At 41.1% G+C, this 17632-nt stretch overlaps 1 long non-coding RNA gene across 2 annotated transcripts; it reads right to left on the bottom strand.

Annotated features, from left to right (window-relative positions):
- Window positions 1–620: 620 nt before the first annotated feature.
- LOC139601975 (uncharacterized) lies at window positions 621–13706 on the bottom strand. Of its 2 annotated transcripts, XR_011683080.1 has the most exons (5): window positions 13426–13706; window positions 10501–10563; window positions 9602–9693; window positions 3461–3543; window positions 621–1343 (listed from the first exon to the last, which is right to left on the bottom strand). It is a non-coding gene; the product is annotated as an uncharacterized lncRNA (long non-coding RNA). The 2 variants fall into 2 exon arrangements; XR_011683079.1 differs by lacking the exons at window positions 621–1343; window positions 3461–3543 and having other exon boundaries at window positions 7419–9693; window positions 13426–13704.
- Between the last annotated feature and the right edge of the window lie 3926 nt (window positions 13707–17632).

Raw genomic sequence — 17632 nt, 5'->3', positions numbered from 1 at the left:
AGGTATAAAGAAAAATTTATTAACAGAATTAAAAGAGAATAATGAGAACTAAAATAAACCTTTAGAGCTCTTTTCTCTTCCCCCAGCCCTTCTTTCCTTCCCACGAACAGTGCAGGAAGACAAAGCATGGAATTTTTCCTCAGTTTATCACTTCTAAAAATCTTTATTCAGTTCACTTTGGAGAGGAGTCTCTTTTGCTATGTCATGGAGTCCTTCCCAAGGGAGACAGTTCTGTGAACCTTTTCAGCGTGGTTATAATTTTCACGAGTCACAGTCCTGCCCGGAACCTGCTTTAACGTGAGTTCCTCTCACAGTTTTTCCACAACTGCCTTTTTTTTTGGGGGGGGGGCATTTAGTTTATGGGGTGAAATTTTTAAGGATGAGCTGTTCTAGTATAAAAGAATGGGTCCTCTTCCTCTTTCTCTGAAAGCAAGCATTCTCTCTCTTTGTTCAAGCCTCTAACTAGATCGCCAGTTTCTCAGCATCTGCACGCTCCAGCGTGAACACCCTCTTCTCACGGCTGTGCGTGAATGCTGCATCTCCCCGTGTACTCAATTAATTACAGGGATGTGGTGTTTGTGAGGTCTCCAGGACGAAGGAAGAGAATTGATGAATCTGACTCCATGCTCTTAGAAGGCTAATTTATTATTATATTATATTATATTATATTATATTATATTATATTATATTATATTATGCTATACTAAAACTGTACTAAAGAATAGAGAAAGGATACAGACAGAAGGCTTAACAAGAATGATAATGAGAGCTCGTGGCTCCTCAGAGCCTTGACACAGCTGGCCATGATTGGCCATTAAGTTGAAACAATCACATGTTGGATAAACAATCTCCAAACCACATTCCAAAACAGCAAAAGAGGAGAAGCTGAGGCTTCTCAGCTTCCCAGGAGAAAAATCCTGGGCAAAGAGGATTTTTCAGAAAATATGACAGTGACACAGAGAAACAGTTTATTGTATTATAGTCCTCACCATGGCTTGCAGAAGAATCTCCAATTCTATGACCAGAGCACCTTCTCCTCCCCTTCCCCCTCCTTTGCACCGATCTTAGTGTTGCCATGTTGTTTTCCAAACATGTCTTCACTTTTTCCTTTTCTCTGCCTCAGGAGAGAATTGATATTCATAGGTTGATTTGTTGTCAAATTCTGTCAATTAAAACAGTTTTTATAGAATTCTGCAGTGCTAAAAGGTTGATCTTGTCCAGGCTTTGCAATCAGGGAATCGCTCTTCATGCTTCTCATTGTGTTGGTCACCTGGTCTCCACCAGCACTACACAAGCCACGTTGGCTGCCAGCTCAACTCCATGCCTTTTCTTTATGCAGGGCACTGAAAAAAAAAAAAGCTGTTGCTGCTGCTTTTGTCCTTCTGCCCACAGCACGGCTGGGTAAAATAGGCTAAGCAAATAAAGTTCATTGTGAGCCATGCCAAGATAGCCGCAGCCCTGCAGCAGCACCCCGGCTGTGCTGATTTTGGCTGTGCAGTTCCAGCTGTGCAGCCGCTCCTGGCCCTGGCTGCTCCCAGCCTCAGGGCCTTCCCCAGCGCTGGCTGCAGGGCTGCTCCCAGCTGCATGGTTGCGCACACCACTGGGATGGCCCCTGGCAGTGTCGTCAGGGCAGCATCACCAGGAAAAGGACTGGTGGGCTCCCCAGGAAGGGACTGGGCAGCCTCCTCACCACTCCAAAGAGAGCTTCCCGCGATTTCTTCTTTCTTAAATATGTTATCGTAGAGGCGCTACCAGCTTTTCCAACTGGCTTAGCAGTGTGCCTGTTCTCAGAGCAAGACAGAGATTGGTTTTGCCAGGTATGGAGGAAGCTGCTATCAGCTCCTCACAGAAAAATCACTTCCATGGCTGGCTTTTTTCCTCCTCACCAAAAATCAAGCTATTCTAAACCACCACACCTGTGTATTGTGACACACAGAAATCTCTTCTCCAGAGATTTCTGTGTTTCACAATACACAGGTGTGGTGTTTTTAAAATAGCATCAACCTTCACTGCCCTGAAGAGCAGTCGCCATGAGACAAATATTGCCAGATATTTTTTTTGCATGCACTTGAAGGCCCAGGTTTATCAGTGATTGATTTTTGATGGTGACTTCAGAGACCACACAAGATACGAGCACAAAAACAAATTACAGAGCAATGCTTACTGGCAAAAGGAAAGCATGAAGTATCACACTTGTTAAGAGTGCCTCAGCATAAACAACTGTTTAACCAATGCTCTCCAGCATGTGCATGATGTAATTCTAAAACAGAGATATCCTACTCTGCATAGTAGGACCTTTCCCCAAAACCCTAAGCATTACTTTGATTTTTTAATTTATTTATTGCATTCTTCACTTGGACAAGAATGAGAAAGCCTTCTCTCACAAACTGTCATAATTGCTTTTGAGTTTATTTTCTGTCAGCAGCTGTGCAATGACTACTGCTGCTTAAGCAATGTCCTAGCATTTTGATTCTTTTTCTTGTAGTAGATGAAGTGCCCCTTTCTCCCAGATGCATCCCAGCACCCCAGGAATATCTGGACTGATTCTACTGGGAATAGACCCCTTCTAATTAACTATTTTGTGCTTCTTCAAAATGGAAGGTCATACAGAAATGCAAGATTTGGGCATAAGAGATGGGCTGTGAGAGAACCCTCCCAGCCTACCTGGAAATGGCAATGACAAAAACTGGCAGCAAGGCCCCTGACACCACACACAAACCTCCTGTGTGCCTACAAATGCTTGAGAAACAAGCTAAAATTGATGCATCTCATCTCATGCACTGCTGTCACTCTTGAACTCTGTTAAATGAAAAATAACACAGAATCTCATTATGGATACATCCTGTATCACTGATACCTCACCAGCTGATCCCCTGGGCATTGCACTGCCACATCCCTTCCCTTACAAACATCCATAGACCTGGAAAAGGACTCAGATGTCCTGCACTCACCTTCTCTACTAACCCAAGGGAAACAAGTAAGTCAGGCAAGATCTTCTACTCAAGTTCACTCATTGAACACTTGAGACTGGAGCCAAAGCCAGCAAAATATTTGTATTCATTTATAAAGTATCACAGATAGGCAGATGATGAAAGAGCTTGCTGAGTTTAGGAATAAAACATTAAAAGCCTGTCAAACCAGGACTAGCCAGTGCTCCCAGTGACTAGGTTACAGGCAATGCCTCAAACCTGATGCCCCTTTCTTCCCTCAGATTTTCATGGGATATCTGTGGTCTCATTCATGTACAGGAAAACTGTAGGCCAGGCCTTTCTTTTAGAAGGGATCAAAGAGCAAAGACATGATAACCTAATCATCACCATTCATAGAGCACTGTGGACTCCCCAGCAAGAGGGTCCTGATTTGGCCCCAGAGCCTCATGAATCCCAATGCCAAAACTGCTGAAAGGAGCAATGTTACATGCAGGGAGCTGAATCTTGATGAATCAGCATGGTATCCTCACTCTGTATTGTCTGGACACCAGGAAGAATGTTCTCAGCTTTCTGACACGTTGTCATGCAAAGCAGATGAGCAGAAGCTTCAGTCCTAAAGGCAGAAACCAAAAACGAACAGAGGTCAGAGAGAAACACTTTTATTTCTCCACCTTTACTGAGTCAGCCAAAACTTATTTCAAGACGCTTTAGTGGACAGAAAAACTCAAGCACCTGCAAACTTTGCAGAAGCTGTGTGAAGACTCAGAGACTTGGTGAAACAGAAGATTCCCACATCAACCACGACAATATGTCTATACTACAGAATACAAACAACACTCTGCTGTTGAAAAAAAAACTGAGCCAGACAAGTGTTGTATCCTCACATAAAGACCCCTGAGCCAGCATAGTTGAAGTTTATCTAAGCACTGTAAGCAGAATTACATTTACTCATTTCTTCAGTAGCAAATTTTCTTCCCCCTGTATATTCCAATGTGTTTCTTTATTCCATCAAACTAAAGCACCTTTCCAAAATTTTGCCCACTATTCTCCAGTACACGATGAACATGTTTGTAAAAAGCTCATTATATTATGGCCTTGCACTTAAAGTACCTATGCAAGTTTAAATTAACTGCAGAATTCTCAACTCTGTGAGAGTTTCTTACATCTACCTTTGTGCTCCTTGTCCAAGAAATAGTGTTAATAAATATATCAGTTCTTCTCTCCCCTGCAGCTCAGAGCATTGTAACACTTACTTACGCAGTTTTATACACACATACAAAGTGTCGTATATGTGGCAGTCATTGATTGTTCTATAATGGTTAGGGGATTCATACATCATACTGATGTTATCTGATTCATACTGGCATACTGATGTTATCATCTTCATGTTTTCAGAGCCAGGAGGAATTCCATTTTTTAGGTTGATACCATAATTTCTCTTGTTGTCAGTTCCAAGCATGTATTGACAAGACTGTCAAGAAGTCACCTTTCATGCATTTATTTTCTCTCCCTCAGTTAATTTAAAGATTTTCAAATTATAAGAAGGATAATTTAGCCTTTAAGGTATAAATAAATCCAATGGAGACAATGCATTTAAATTTATTTCTTTTACAGTACAATTAGTCATTCCTGTCCAACAAAGCATTATTTTTATATGGCCTATTGTCTTTTAACTAATATCCAGCTTTTCAGTTGAGGACCTAGAACTCAACTGATTATTTTATTAAATAAGTTTCTATGCAGTTTCATGACATAGAAAAATCATATTTATGCATTATAAATATTGTATCTTAGCACTAGTACTTTAGAACTCTCCATCATAGATGTCACTATAATGAAAAATACTATGGGTGAATTTCTACAAAAAGAGCAGTAAATAAACAGAAATTTAAATTGTATTTCCTCAAACCAACTCTTTTGACTAAGAATGACTGCAAAATGTAACCAGAGTCCAAATATCAAATTTACCAGAGCTGTAAAACCCACATCAATAGGATATTCAGGTAGAAGAAGGTGTTAGTGGAAGATAATCAAGAGAAGAGTCCTCAAGAATAAAAGCAATATATCAGTAACAAATTAGGTATTAAATTGAAACCAAACTTGTCAAGACACTAAAACACTCACAATTTGTTAATAATCCTGATATCTAATCATGCAAATTGTTTAGCAATATTAAAGGCCTGTATGATAAGCCTTCACATGTAATCAAATCTTCCTGTTTCCCTTCCATTTATTTACAAAGGAATGGGTAGAGCTTTTCAGACATGAAGCAATTTCTATGAAATAGCCTCTTCTCAGCTGCAGAATAAGCCCACTAAAAGAAGTGCTTCTTGAAAATTAATCTTTATTTCCAGTCACCACAAAAAATACTAACTCCAAAAAACATTTATCACCTCCTAGAGACTTCAACAGTTCACATTTCTCTCTGTTAAAAAAAACCTGTAATTATTGTGGATCACTGTCTGAGATCAGACAGCTACAGAAGCTGAACTGGGTAGCACCACAGACCTTTTGGCCTTGGTACAGTGAAAGCCAAAGGAGAGATAAACTCAAGGCAAGAAGAGAAGTGAAGACATCATCAGTGTCACATCATCAGAAGTGACAGTCTGGTCACTTTGACCCTCTAAGGTTGTTTTGATGAAGGAAGATGCAACAAGGACTTTACTAGCAAAAGAAATAACAAAGTACATTACTAGTGCAAGAAGAATAATCAGGAAATTGTGTTCCTAAAAGGGACTGGAACAAAGAGGTCAGAGTGGAAAACTTTGTATGAACATAGTGACCTATAAATACTAGTAAACTCTGTAATAAACTGGCTTTGCTTTGCTGGCATAAGCGGAGTCTGTGTCTGACAATCCTCACAGACCATGTCTTACCATGTAACCACCGCCCATTGTAGGCTTTTACACATATGTAAAGCAGATTGTACCACAGATGTCTGCATTTGTAATAAACAGCTGCTAATATTTATGAAAAAAACCTCCTGGCCATCATAACCCCAAGGTGACAATCATTTGTTGCTTTTTCTGTTTAGAAGCAAGAGCAGTGGACACATCTTTGTGAGTTCCTTCAGGCTAAATGCATTCAATTCAATGGGAATGATTCCATTCACACACTGGCTCCTGCCCAGCACTGAAATATTTCTAGAACACTCCTAAAGGCCTGATTTTTCACCAGGATTTCATGCAAGTTTTACCTGAAAAAGCATGTCTATTACTAACCTAGACAGCTTAAGGTAGACATGTTGTAACAAGAACTAAAATGGCTGAAGCTGCCCCAAAATCTAGCAAGCACACATTTTGATCAGAAAACGCTGAACACATTGCTGAAAACCAAAATTGTTTCCTCTAAACAACAGCAAAAAATCCATCCAAAAGGCCTGAATCTCATGCCAGCTAACATATCCATGGGAGTATGGGGGCTGCACTGAGCCAAAGCAGCAGCGGTTGATCCCATGTGGGAAGGGAAGAGTTTCCAGGCTGGGCAGTTTACTGGGATCAACATCTGCCTGAATCTCTTCTTTTTGGTTAAAAATCCCCCTGGACTAAGCCGTCCTCAACGTGTCTAAACAGTAAGTTTAAGAGGTTCCTTTAAAGTTACAGCTGCTGATGCCTAAATCTCTCCTTCTTTGATGACATTATGCACATCTGTGAGAAGGATTTTCATGCTCCCTGTGCAGAGCAAAAAACTGATGTTACCATTACAGCTTTTAAATCTTGTCTCCAGGAAAGTTCAAATCTCCACCACTAAACATTTCCTTTACATACTCTGAAAGTATGATGAAGCTGACCTTCAATCTTCTGTGGTTTTGCACATATCTCCTTTTTCTTCTTTTGATTCTGTGTCTATTCCCTTTCAGAAAAGTTCATGTCATCAATTTCCACCTGTGATTTGATACCCATAATCTTTTTAGTTGTTAAGGTTTGAGCACCATAGGTGCAACCTTGATTCCCCAGCAAAAAATCTGGAAGATCAAAGAAGTGCATTTTTCAATTTGTTACAAGGTAAGCACTTGGTTTTGTTTGCTTTTAGATGAGTGGGCCACATAATTTCTCCAAGCAGAGTCTATTGATTAATTTCATACTACTGAAGTAAGAATCACTCTTTCATTACAGGTACAAATGCAAAAGTTTAAAAGGTGTGTAGGGAATAAGAAGGGATGATCACTATAGAAGATGATCTTTTTTCAATTATAAAAACTTAAATTGTTTATATATATAATATAAATTTATATTGTATATTTTAAATACCAAACATGGGGGGGATACAGGTTTTTCTTAAGGAAGTTTAGGTCTCAGGCATTAAGCAGCACCTAATTGTGTGGCCATAATTCAGCAGCTAAACAATCCCTGTCACAGGCTTGTTTTAATGAAAGCTAAAAATGAGTGCTTTAGTCCAGCTAGGTTGATAATTTCAGTATATAATGAAGATCAAACAATTCTAACCCCACATTCCTAATTGTGGTAAAAAAAGACACAACTTCGGGGATTTGAACAAAAATAGGGTGTTTATTTAAAGGGGAAATACAAAGATGAGTAAGGGATAAAGGAGAAGGGAAAAAAGAAAAAAAGATAAAGTCCTGGGTCCAAGGTTTGAGGAAACCTCTAGCCAAACTGGCATTTGGCCCCAGGCAAGAACCCGACGACACTGCAGTGAATACAGATAGTCTGCCCTCAAATCTGTAAAAAAGGTCTCTAAGAAGAGATTTTGACCGAAGTCTGCCGTGTCAGGTCCCCTGCTGTAGCTAACTCACAGTCAAAGGAACACTAAAAGACAGCTCTTCAGGTGAGGTTGTCCCTTTTATATTCTCAGTCCCTTCAGACTATACTTGCAGTTCCACCCCCATAGTCTCTGGTAATTGGTGCTGGTAGACAATGAGGTGAGATCTTTCCAATAGTGTGCTGTCATTGGGGTGTGTTATCTCTGAGGTTTTTGGCGGGAAGGTCTCTCATTAGTATGCACAGTTGCTATGGTCCCAAGTTACAAGTTCCCTGGAGTGGGTTAGAAATCTTCTGTAAAATGTTGCATGCTGCATGAGAGGAAACTGCACCGGGATCTTTGAAAGTGTGATACTTACAAGAGATCATTAAACTTACAAACAATGTAATTAGGTTAAGAACAAAGGATTATAAAAATACTATGGTTCTTATTTTGTTAACTATTTTAACAGGATTATTAAACATTCAATTGGAGTGTACTGAATAACTAGTATAACTTTAGAATAATTTTATAATATTTACCTCATTAGCTTGAACGCTTTTAATTGTTCAAACTACTAACTTTAAACAGTTATAAATGCAAAAGCTAATTAGCGGTTACAAATGGAAAATAGCCACTAATGCAAAAGCCAATTAAAGGGTTTTATAAATGACACTATTCACCAAGCAGATTAGCTGAGTACAGAGAGCACATTAACCTTAAAGCTGTAGGGTATTTACTTATAGAAATATTTTTATTATACGAAAGGTAATGGCAAGGCCATCACCTTCCAATTCCAACAATACATACATTACTAAAATTAATTATTAACACCTGAACAACATAGAGTATAAAAGTATGTGGACTGGATATTAATTTTCACATTCTGAATGAAATGTCTCTTATTACTAAAGGATCTGAAGAACACCACAACTTCAGTGTATTTTTTATTAGTACAATAAGTCTGACTGTATGATATAGTGCTGTTATGCTTAAGATACCAGTAAGTGTACAAGGTAATACTCAATAACACAATTAATAGGGAAGGCAGCCTTTCTTGGGCACTGAAGGAACCAGCAAATACAGCTGAGATTGAATCAAAAGGGGTTGCAGCAAAACTAACACCTTAAAAGCATATTTTGAAAGCACTAAGTATTGCTACAAAGGAGTACTGGAGAAAATAAAACAGTTTGCTGGGATCTAATTCTCTTCAACAGGAAGATGATTGAGGAGATTGAGGGCGTCTTTTCACCCTTTTAGAAACACTCTTCAAGAAGTAAAATAACCATGTGTCCTAAAAGGTAAGCTAAGCTAGAAGGTAAAACATAAATATCATGAGCAATGTACTGCTACCTAAAACGACCTTCTTTATCCCACCTGTTCTCACTTTCAGACAGAAAAATGTGGCAACACTTTTCAGAAAAAAAAGCCCACACTAGATAAGCACCAACATTCCTGTTCTACCTCAAAGCACTGAGAAATTCCAGCATGTGATGGCATGACCAGCCCAATTTTCAATCCTCAATTTAAATCCTCCAGCTATATGGCATTAAAACACTATATACGCACATCCCCTAAATTTAGGCCTTAAATTAACCATAATCTCAAATATAATCAATCACTGCTCATGCAGAACTCAAGGTACCATGCCAAGTGTAAATTGTAATTTAAATATCAAGACTGTGTGTGCTGTATTCTTGTATTGGATTACACAACTATTGAAAAATCTTTACAGCATTCCCTATAGTAGTCACTGCTTCAGCAATTATGAACAGCAAAAATAATACTTCTTTCAAAAGTCTTCATAAACACTGATCAGATCCCAATGTTACTGAAGGCCTCATCCAGCAAAGTGAAAAAAAAGTGCCAACCATACATTTTGGCCAAAAATTTGCAGTATGTAATCAAACATCTTGATTTCAAGGACAACGGCAAAGTCAGATCACAGAAGATTCAGGCAGTTTTTGGAATACCAGAAGCAAGGTGGCTCCAGCTGATTTCCCAGGACACCAACTCAGATTCATGAAAAGGCTCCTCCCTGGTGTTTCTTCTTGTCCATTATCACCTAAAAAAAATGTTTAAAAAAAGTCTGATGGATTTTGGGTATGGATTAACTTAGGTTACACAAATGCTGCATTTTAATTTGCCAGAACTCCACATGAGTATCTTTCATTCCAGCATGTTGTAAAACTCAAATCAAGAACAGAAAAAAAAAATTGCAAATAGGAGATTTGGATGGCTGCTGGTTTTAAGCATACATGATGCACTCTTCATAGTGAAGAGAAAGACAGACACACTGACATTCCTAAAAGCCTAAATCTTTCTTCACTTGGAATTTTGACTGTAGCTGTCTCTGCTATGCTATGAATAAAAACTTTTTTTGGTAGTTCTGTGGTTCAGGCAAAGACCTGACAGTAGATTCACAACTAACACAAGCATCAGTTCATTATTATTTTACAATAAAACTTTCATATCTTTTCTCTGTAACTTCCTACGGGCAGCACTATGCAACAATAACTCTTTCTCTCCATCTAACTGCATGACCAGCCAGCTCCCTCCCATCCCTTACACAACGACCTAACTAACCTTTTATGTCCCTCACTCAACAGCCTGACCCTTCCTCCTCACAGCACAGCCAGCAAACTTTGCCTGGCTAACTCACTCTTTTATAACACCCACCCTTATTGGACATAGCTGCAACCTATTAAAGGCAAGGCTGTGTCCACTCTTTGGTAATTAGTACAGCTGCAACTCATCAGGGATGAGATTGCCCTCAGCGCTATCTCTATTCTCTTACAATCTGTTCTCCTACAAAGACCTTGGAATAAGATGATTTGTGAGTCAAAGGACTGGGCTTCCAGGTACAACTTACTTTGGGGTCATTGGTCAGCTTCGTGTCTAAGTCAGGGTTCAAAAGGGCAGGACCACATCTTATCTGCATTCAACAAGGAGAATTTTTCAAGTTTAATATCCCAATTCATTGATCAGGTTACAGTCATGGCAAATAATCCCAGACAGTGAGTTACATCTTCACCACAGCTGACAGTTTGATTTTAGGTTTGTGGTCTTTTCACTTTTTTACTATTTTATGAAAAAAAAATACATACAGGTTTGAATTAATTTACTTTGCATTTGTGGTAGAGGAAAACATTTTATTATTCCTTTTAATTTCAAAGAAAAACAGCAGGATCATGAGGGAAGAGAAAAGCTGGGGAATTTCTATAGAGCAAGAAGTTCGCAAATGTTCACAGTTCCCTCCTGTAGGAATGTAATGCTGGTGGCATTTGTAATTATACATCTATCAGCAGCCACACAAAACATTTTATTATATTTCTGACACATTTATTTCTATGTCCTCTGCTTCCCTCAAGTGCTAGATATACTCACCCTACTGGACTCCCACCTGCTATAAATCACTTGCTCAGCATGGTTTATCACCTTATTTAAACAAGCCAGAAAATCCCCAGTAAAGCTGAAAGGACCAAGCCACCCTTTGAGTAGCTTCTTTATGTCCATCTGCACACACCTGGATGATGCTAAAACATCAGTCATCCTGCTGGGAATGCGGAGGTACCCAGAGCTGCATCAGGGCACACACTCCTTAAGACTTACGCTGGGGAGGGTAAAGGTGTTCACATCACATTTCTTTCATGTTTCTCTCAGGTTTTAAGGGCTTGGAGCCCACATAATACCAAAAATTTTCCATCCTTATTTCTTTGAGTTCAAATAGGGGAGATCACCCCCTCAAAGGTTCCATTGAAGATAAAGTCTTTACTTTTTTGTAACTACAAGATAAATCTTTATCAGTTACTTAGAGGAGAATGTAATGGGAAAGTACCCAGCAGGGGTTTTTTTTTTGAGCAGTTAAAACTCTAAGAAAAATAACTTACATACTACTTTCACACAATGTTTAGATGAGCAGTGACCTGGAAGAGGCAGGAGGTGGCTGCTGTTTTGGTACCTGTTAAAACACTCTCTGCTGTGTAAACAACAAGCATAAATAGTTTTCCTACTGCAGTCAAAACTGAATGCTATTTGTTAACAATTCTGAATTTTCCAAGAGCTAGTAGTAACCACAATGGGGTTCAGCATGGCAAGGGATTAAGAGTCTCTTATTAAAAACATGCCCTCAAATTAACATGCCCAATGCACATTAATTTCATCACCCTGGTCAGTGCATCATGGCATTTGACCATATTTATAGAGAGATAAGAAATGAGTCACTGAGGAATTGTTCTCAGAAACTGAAATTGCATGTGCACCATCACTTTGCATTACAGTGGTCTTACAGAACTCATACCAGCCAGAAGGATCAAATTCAGGGCAACCTAAGCAGAAAATAGATGTATTTAGTATTCAAAAGATGTAATTTCTGGAGATATTCTGTGTATCATACTGTGCAATATTACTTAATTAACTACCAGAGGGGGAAAATCTTCATATTAAGAAACAACTACCTGACCAGAAGTGATTGTACCTCACAAGTGTGATGGTACCCAGAATCACAGAACAGAAGAATGAAACTTGTGTGTCCTAATATCTACATAAAGCTCCTTTCAGCAGTATAAATACAGTCTGAGTGAAGTTCTAGAGTCCCTGGGATACCTTAAATGAGTACACCAAGCAGGGCACCACAACTTCCTGCAGAACTCCCCATACCCAGGTGGATGATGAGCTGCACCTCCATCTGCTGCAGCAGTGACACATTGGATTCTCCACATGGAAACATATGGCTGCTCTCAAACTAAACAAATGTAGCTATGCAGATCTACAACATTTTTTCATTTTTAAATATGCAGCTATGAGCTTAGAAGCCCACTGAGGTCCCCCTGCTCAGCTTAGCCGGGAGGAGCTGGCTAATAAAGATGAATGGGAACGATGGAACTAGCCTGGAAAATAAAAAAATTTAATAACAAGAATAGCAAACATGGCACAGGTACAGACACTAGATTCCAAAGACACTGGGGGCAGGGCAAATGCAGCCAGGTATAGGGACACAGGTCCAATGAACTCAGGATATGGCCTTATTTGAACTAGGCATGGAGCCAACTGGAAACAAGAACTGGAAACTGTTACCGTGATTGACAGGGGCCTCACCCAGCCACACCACTCCCAAGACCGCAGGCATCTCACTGGCCAGAACCTGAAAGGGCATAGAGCTACAGCCAATGGAATTATCCAGACCAGGTCTTTCAAATGCCCTTTATAAGGGAGGGCTTGGGAATAAATGCTCTCTGTTGCCACATGAACTTGGGGGTGAGTGGTCTTTGTCTCCTGCACCACTCCCCCCCATGTAACACTCACAGAAACTTGAGGATGTTTTATTAGCATACTACTAATTCCCATGACTCTGTTCTTTCCCACCGTGGACTGGTCAGGTGTCCCCCCACCTCACTGCCCTGCCTGCCATGGTTTATGGCCAAAACCCTCTGTAAAAGCATCTGAGGTAAGGAATCCCAGAAGGACAAGATCCCAGAATTTCCCCTGGCTTTTAGAAAAATATTGAGTAAAGATTTCTGAAATCTGAAAAACTCTAAACCGACAACTTACAAAGTAGGTGTCCTGGTTCAGAGCAAATTTGGGAGAGGATCCCCAAAGGGGTTCCTGTAGGAAAACAGTATCAATCGGCCCCTCCCCCCAACCGGTTCGGGAGAAACTACCTCCTTGGAGAAAAGTGGAAAAAACCTGTTTATTAAACAATAAAACCCAAACAATATTAAACAATAAAACCCCTTGCCGCTCCAAAAGAGATGACAAACTGAGAAAACCCCCCTCCCCGGGTAGCAGCTCAGCTCACTCAGGCTCTTATCAGTCCCTCTGGTGCTGGAAATGTCACAGGCCAGGCCCGGCCCGGCGGGCCACAGGTGCAGCTGCTGGTGCTCCCCTGGGTGTTCAGACCAGAGCAGGTTTCAAGAGGTCCAAAGAAAAGGGAAAAAACCACAGTCCAGGGAACTTCTCTGCCTCAGCTAGCTAAATTAACTAAAAGCAAAAAACAGCTCTGTCCCACTGTCTGTCCATCCGCAGACAACACAGTCAGGAGCAGGAATGCGGAGGAGTGAGTGCAGTGTCTGATAACAAACTGTGCTTCTTCTCTCCACCCCTTCACTCTCTGGAACACATCTTAAAGGTGCAAAACTTATTATTCAGCATAACAGAACGAGACGATTGGGGAAAAAAGCATCATATAGTCAACCCAGGACAGTAGGGTAACCACATAAACACAGTAACAACAACTACAAAAATCAGTAAACCCATTTTGAGCAAAGATAAAGCCCAACCTGATAAGTTCTAGTTTTTGAACAAGAGGTAAGGGATGGCTATTTGCAAGCCTCAAGGTGTCTTTTCTGCAGGTTCTTTTCGGGGTTCCTCCTGTAGACTTTCCTGATCTTGCAGAGGCTGCAGATACAGCTTGATTTCTTTGCTGGAACCCAGGTCTTTTACCTGTAGCGATACAAGCATACTCTTCCCCCCAAGTAATAAGAGGAAAGGGTCTTATAATTTGTTTTAAGATCCTTAATTAGTAGTGGGGATCTTTTGTTCTAGTAGGTGTTAAGAGAGCCATATGTTCTTTCAATAATTGATTGGCCCGTGGGAGAGTGAGGAATGCCTGTGATATTTTTGATCTCCCACAGATTTAAAAAAATGCTGTATCTCTGGGAGACATAGGCAGGCCCATTATCTGGTTTTATTTCTTGTGGGATCCTAGAGTTGAAAATGCTTGTAGAAAATGTTTAATAACATCTCTTGCCGCTTCACCTATGTGAGCAGAGGCAGGGACTGCTTTTGAGAAAGTGTCTATTGAGACATGTATATATTAACATTGCTTTGCCAAATTTGTAAACTGTGAAGCCCTGTAGGATTTACTCCTGCCCTGAGACATGGCAAAGAATATTTCTGGCAGTCAGAGCATATAGTGAAAGTGTGTGTTAGTGTAGGGGTGTTAGCTTCTTTATTACCTTTTGTTAGGAATCCTAGTAAAGAAGTATGAGAATCTACATACATGACAGTAATAGGGATGCTGTTTCTGAGAAAGAATAAAAATTGAAGTTTTAAGCAAAGGGTATAACTGATCATTAGTAACTGCTTCCAGGAATGAATTTTCAGCTCTCTCAATGGTACCTGTAAAATAAGCAGAATTAGTTACCAAATTAAAAAGCTTGTAACAAAATAAACAACAGGACTGAATCTTCATTAATGATCTTTAGCAAAGGCTTAACCAATTAATGGTTTGTAACAGTCTTTACAAATTGTGGAGTGTTTCTGGTTTCTCATTTGGCTGCCATGGTTGATGCTGTACAGTCTGAGAGAGAATTTCAAGTCCCAAATACTTCCCGGGCGATGTTTGTTGTATCTTTTCCTCTGCGATGGTCAGTCCTGCTTGTTGGATGGCTGTGATGGTAGCGTTTAAAGTAGCATCTAAAGATGGACTCTTTCTAGCTGCAGTAAGTATACTATCCATATGATGATGAATAATTATCTGTGAATGATTCTGGCAAAGGGAAGCCAAGACTTTATGTGTGGTTTGCTAGGCCTTTGCTTTATATCTATAAAGTCTAAAGCAGGTGTATTACTATCAGGCACTTGAATTAATGCTTTCCTTGTTGCGTTTTTAATATAATCAAGCACTGCCTTTGGGAGATTTGCAGCCTGCTCACTGGGCTGAGAATATGGCTCTTCTCCAGCTAGGTGTTGTAGTGCACTGACCGTGCTTGGTCCTCAGCATAGACAAACAACAGCTGAATTAACAGTCTCTTCCAGCCCTCTCCCACAGTGTGAGTTCAAGTGGAGATAGCAGCACATTCATCGCGTGTTTTAAGTCATGAGGGGTTAAAGGATAAACAGAGGAAGTAGCTTGCATTAGATTCTTAAAGAAAGAAGAATTCCTTCCATAGTTTTTGGCAGTCTTTCTCAGTCCCTTTATATTCCTGTAGGCTAGAGGTTTCCATGTAAGGCCAATTTTCCCCCTCCTGTTCATTACTGTACTTGGCTGGGTCTTCTGCCATGGATCAACAGAACTTCTGGATGCAGGAGAAATGAGGTCTCAACCGAGGAGGGGGGGGGGGGGGGGGCAGTTTGCAAGCACAGTGATGTTATTTTGAAAGCAGAGCTTGTTCCCCAATACCTCTGCCCACGTGGCCAGCATGGGGATCAGCGCTTCTGGACTGCGGTGGGTGTGGCTCTGGTTTCCCAAGGAGGGGAGTGGCCCAAGGCATGCTGAGAGTTGTAGTCCAGCGCAGGAGCGGCAGGATGCGGGGCCACAGGCACGGCTGAGGGGAGAAACCTGAAGCAACACACTGTCTTGTATTGAATACACATTAGCAGAGTCGTTAGCAGGCAATTTAGCATCATTTTTACATGAATAGGAGGGGAGGAGAGGTGATGGAATTGCAGAGGAGATGGGGGAGGAGAAGGAATCCGAGACAGCCTGGCCATTGCAGTCTTGGACCCCAAGGGGTGGAAGAAAAGCTGAACTTGGGGCCGCGAAGTTACAGGGCAGACCGATGTTTCCTTTGAGCACGCTGGCAATATTGATCCCAAGTTCAGCTCTGGGGTAGAGCAAAGGATGAGGGGGAGGAGGTATGAAGGGTTAAAAGCCATCTCAGTTTGGGAATGGGTCACCGGTGGCCAGATGGTCTCAGACCCCCTAGAGTCCTGCTGCGATGGCAGGGCGAGGGGGGATGGGGTGGGGTCAGACTTGGAGTTGCACCATTTTTCTTTGGCTTTTAAGGTCTCAGGAATCGTGTGAAAGGCAGGCAACATGTGGGGTGCTAGAGTGTCTCTTCTGGTAGATAGGTCATAAAGCTTAATTCCTACTGAGTCGCAAAATGCTACGGTATAGATTTTACAGTCTGTGCAGTCTTGTGCAGTCCGGGATGGTGCTAGCTGGCGCTGCGGAGCCCCCTACAGCAGCCAGGAAATTGCAAACCAGCCATTTAAAAAGTATTTTAACTCGCGTTTTCCAACCTGTTTCCTGTGGTCTGCTAAAAGTATTTTATAACATCTATATAAGTCCCTCTCTGGTGTGGACAGTTTTAACCCCATCCTGCTGAGGAGTGAAACTTGGATTGGAGTAGGCGATGCCCCTGCACTGCGGAAGAAGCAACAGGGGAAAACTGTCCACTCTCTGCTTACCCTGCATTTCATGCAGGCATCCTGAGGCAACAGGACTTCCTCTGAAGGTTACTCGTAGATGTCAGGCCTGACCCAAATAATCCACAGCAGAGAAAAAGCCCAACCGGTTTGCCAAGACCTGGCCAAACCAAACTGAAGAGGGTACCTCAATGTGAGGTCCCTGTTTGGGCACCAGATATGGGCTTAGAAGAAGGGGTCCCCCTGCTCGGCTTAGCCGGGAGGAGCTGGCTAATAAAGACAAATGGGAATGATGGAACTAGCCCAGAAAAGAAAAACTTTAATAACGAAAATAGCAAACGTGGCACAGGTACAGAGACTAGAGTCCAAAGATGCCGGGGGTGGGGCAAACACAGCCAGGTATATCACAGGTCCAATCACAACATGAACTCAGGATATTACCTTATTTGAACGAGGCATGGAGCCAACTGGAAACAAAAACTGGAAACTTCACCAAATACAGGATGGATCTATTAGCATACTACTAATTCCCATATTTACACTCTTCCTCACTGTGGCCTGGTCAGGTTTCCTCCCCTCAGTGCCTGCCTGCCAAGGTCTATGGCCAAAACCCTCTGTAAAAGCATCTGAGGTAAGGAATACCAGAAGGACAAGATCCCACATGCAGCTTTTTCAGTTTCTAGAAAATAATTCTGGCAAACCAGTAAGTGTTTCAGTTTGCTGGGATTTTTGATGGCCATCTGGACCCAAAACGATTGCTGTAATTGTCGGGTTCGGCTGTCTGTCTCTGCCCGGACACGGGTAGGGTGGTTCTTGGGTGGCACGCGTTTCAAAGGACGAGTCTGGACTCTTCAGCTTTTTGATCTTCAGATTGTTTATTGTTTCTTATCTACAAAATTTTCTGTCTGCCCAAC

The sequence above is a fragment of the Agelaius tricolor genome, unplaced genomic scaffold (genome assembly GCF_023055355.1).
Source record: "Agelaius tricolor isolate 1412-34295 unplaced genomic scaffold, bAgeTri1.0.p SCAF_32, whole genome shotgun sequence".
NCBI classification, from domain to species: Eukaryota; Metazoa; Chordata; class Aves; order Passeriformes; family Icteridae; genus Agelaius; species Agelaius tricolor.
The sequence above is the reverse complement of the archived record's forward strand: the minus strand, read 5'-3'. Positions and strand labels throughout refer to the sequence as shown.